Source organism: Rhineura floridana, chromosome 1 (assembly GCF_030035675.1).
Source record: "Rhineura floridana isolate rRhiFlo1 chromosome 1, rRhiFlo1.hap2, whole genome shotgun sequence".
NCBI lineage: Eukaryota > Metazoa > Chordata > Lepidosauria > Squamata > Rhineuridae > Rhineura > Rhineura floridana.
This window is the reverse complement of record NC_084480.1, coordinates 138,849,657-138,853,671: the sequence shown is the minus strand read 5'-3', so window position 1 is coordinate 138,853,671 and position 4,015 is coordinate 138,849,657.

The window sequence follows — 4,015 nt, the reverse complement described above, 5'->3', positions numbered from 1 at the left end:
GGGGTTCCTAAACTGTAGTCCATGGATGAAGCTGCATTCAGGTGGTCCACTGCATATTTATAAAAATGAAAATCATACAGCATCTGTCACAGTGCATTGCAATTGCTATAGCAGGTAGAAAAATCATTAAGTGGTCCATCAAGACCCTCAGCAGTTTTCAAGCAGTCCATGGGAGGGTGCTGGACTACGACCTGGGAGACCAGGGTTTGAATCCCCACACGGCCACAAAGCTCACTGGGTGACCTTGGGCCAATCACTGCATCTCAGCCTCAGAGGAAGCAGTGGTAAATCCCCTCTGAATACCGCTTACCATGAAAACCCTTATTCATAGGGTCACCATAAGTCAGGATCAACTTGAAGGCAGTCCATTTTCATTTTTCATGGGAGGGAAAAGGTTTGGGAACCACGGTACTAGACTTACGCCATTGCCAGGTCAACAGGGCAGATACTTCTGCCTACTGAAGCTCTAGCTCCTGAGTGCAGGGATCCCGGATTGAAGAACACACTGCAGCTGCCCACACCTAACCCCCCTGTCCTACAACAAACGGAGATGCAATAAGTTCAGCCTTTCCCATCAGGTTGATTACAGCACAAGAAGTGGAGGGAACCTTCATCAGCCAAATTTGTGCTTCCTACCCAGCTGTTGAAAAAGCACAAGAGCTCGCCAGGAAAAATGCCAGCAACTGTGTGTGCAGGTGCGTGCCTGTTTAAACAGTGTGTTGCTCTTGATCATACTTTTTTTTTCCCTGTGGCAGGTTTGTCAAGACCTTGCACTGGCAGGCTGTTGAGTGGCATCTATGTTGATACTGCTGCAGGTCTTACCTCTGTAACCAACACCCCTCAGACAGGGGGTAGATCTATCTGAGTGCTTCTTTGCTTAGCATATTGATGCATCATCCGTCCCCCTGGCATCAGCAGTTTCCGTTAAAACTTGGCAGACAAATTTCCTGAGACCGAGGAAGAATATAAAATGCATTAGCACTTGGCACCCGTATACTGACATCCAGAGACAGACTTAAAAATGCCGGTTAAGATGTACCCACCATCCATTGTTTAAAAAGGGAACATAAAACAGACAGGAACTGCATTCCAAATCCTCAGGGACCCTTCCAAATATCCTTGGTAACATATCTACAGTATAACTGTATGCCTTTCTAGGAAGTGGAGCATATTCCAAGTGTACATAGGGCTGTAGCATTAATTTTTACTCCACTAACCCAGGCCTGCAGGACTTGTGACCAGCCAAGCCAAACGCAGCCTACTAGCCTTGTTGACAAGCCTCCTACCCTGTCTTGCTGTGTCTACAAAAATGGGGGGCTGGCAGTTATCAAGTATTTAAGAGACCCCAACTTGTGACTGGTGGGCTGAGTTCCACTTGATGGGTTGCATATTCTGCAGGTTTATTTGCATGCAAGTGAAAGGACATGGAGCAGAACTTACAGTGGGCAATACATACTTTGCATGGCCCTGGACAGCAATGCAATTTCTTGGAGGGCTGATTTGAAAATTAGACTGAGGGTGGAGGATAAAGCCCTAATTTCCATCCCTGAAAGTGGGCTAATGCCACAGATTCCACTCGCTTTTGCTCATGGTTTATGAAGGCTTGTGGTGGCGGTGAGGATAGATTTGCCCCAGGGGCCTTCAACTGTTGCTATTTCCTATGCAGCCTCACCTCCAAGAACGGCCATTGTTGGATGCTGTGAAGAAAGACACTGCTATTTACTAGGACTGGTTTATCCAAATGTCATAAGCTTCCAGTTGATAACTGTCTAATGTGAAAATCTGCCAACGCTTGAACCAAAGGGACAGCCAGCCCAATCCTAAACTACCCAGAAGCAAGTCCTACTGGTTAGAATCTGGCTGCTTCCTAGTTACTACATGTAGTAATGCAGCCTGATTGTAAGTTAGTTTCATTGTATTCAGTGGGGTTTACTTCCAGGTAAGTGTCTAAATAATGGGATCTAAGTTCATTTAGGCTGCAATCCCAACCTCACCCTGGAGTAATGCTCACTGAATTTAATAGGATTTAGTTCTGAGTAGACACAGTTAAGATTACACAGTTACTTATAGTCCAATCCTGGCCAGTTAGGCAAATCTAAGCGAATTTGGTAGTCAGCAGGCTTAAGTGTGCCTAACTCTGCATAGTCGTACTTACCTTTGAATAAACGTGGATAACATAAGGCTGTAGGCTGAAGTGGTTTCTGGGCTATGTGACCTAAAACATTGGGATTTTTAGTCCCCGATAGCTTGCTAACCTTAACTGTGGTTCTGAATACCGATATAAGTATTCTAGCATGATTTCATGTGGAAGGGAATTCCATAAGCTGTTTGCATTATATTAAAAACAAAAATGGTTCGTCTTTCAGTATTATTGGATGTCATATTGAGCAGTAACATAACTCTAATCAGTTTTTAAAATCGTAATTTAAAAAGGTTTTGAAAGAGCACCTTTTTATTTATTTGTCAAAATGTACGAATTGCCCTTCTCCACCAAACGCTTACACAAAATGCATACTGATCTGGGAAAGGACCAGCACAGTGGAATTTAAATAATGGAGTTAGCCAAAGAAGCAGGGGGCAAGGAAGTGTGGATTAGGTATGAGCGTAAGGCATATGCTGTGTTCTGCTTGCACACCAGGATGTACAGGTTCTCCCTTCTTGCCACACCTTGCACTGGCCCACCCAAAAGCCACTCCTGGAGTTTGCAGGACCCTCTGGGCCAACATTTGATTAAAGTGTGAGGCAAGGCAACCACAAGGAAAAATTAGCTGCCCTCTCTTCGTAAGTGCATATAAGTAGCTTCTGCATGTACCTGGACCTCATCGAATCCCAGCCATGGATTCTGTCCACCATTTGGACCGTCACATGATTGAATTCTGCAGACATTACAAAGATTGCTTATATCAGGGCTGGGGAACATGTGGCCCTCCAGATGTTATTGAACTCCAACTCCCACCAGTCCCTGTCAGCATGTCCAGTGGCCAGGAGGTGGTCCAGCAACATTTGGAGGGCCACAGGTTCCCCAGCTCTGGTCTAGGCAGACTAACATCTGCCACATCACAATGGACTTTCTGTAGCTGGGTATTTTTATGGAGTGATGCCTCCCTTTTCAAACTACATTTTGTTGTTACTTTCAGTTTATATTCCAAAAACAACAACAACACAAACAAAAACTAGCGCCCTCTTGAGCTTCAATCTGATTCCTTTTCAGCATCCATCAGATTCATAGATCCAGTGTTTGCTGATGATCTTTCTTCTTTGTCACGGACTTTGACTTTTCACAGAACCTCAAGAACAAACTGGCAACAATAATGTTTAGCAAAGGTCTCACAATATATTCAATCAAAATGAAAGCTCTGTCCTTTGGCCAGGCTGGAATTCTTCTGAGTGCAGACAATCATCCGGCAGTTTTAAAAAACTCTGGCAGTTAAAAAAAACCTTTCCATCTATAGAGGGAGGAACTGTGATCTGTATCAATAAAATATACCTAGTGTGTAGAGCAATGTTTTGCAACTCTGCTGCCTCCCATCATTCCTCAATTGCCACATATGCAGATTGCAGATCAAAAGCTGTTCCAGGCAGGCTGTACCGTTTATACCCTGACCTCACTGTCTTGCCTATTTATCCACTGTAGGGTTTTGCTTGGTGCTTGTTTGTTTTAAAAGTTGTTGTTTGTTCACAGTTTATTTAAATTTTGAAAATTCTCCGGTAAGGGACAGGTGGTGGCTTTATGACTGATGTAAGGCCAGCCAATCAGCAGTGTTTAAAGCTTGGTTCTGAGAACATATTTAAAGCATGTTGGTTTAAAGCAATAAAGGGAGCATGGCTGAAAGCACACAGTTAAAATATGGTTTCCTTAATCCTATATTTGCATTAAAACTGCATCATGACACAATTGCTTTATCGTAAGCAGATTGTGGCTTTGAACATTGGAACTTTTGCAGCCAAGCTCTTATTGGAATTCTGAGAATCCATGTTCATACTTTATTTTTGCAGAGCTGGTCATTTGAATGAA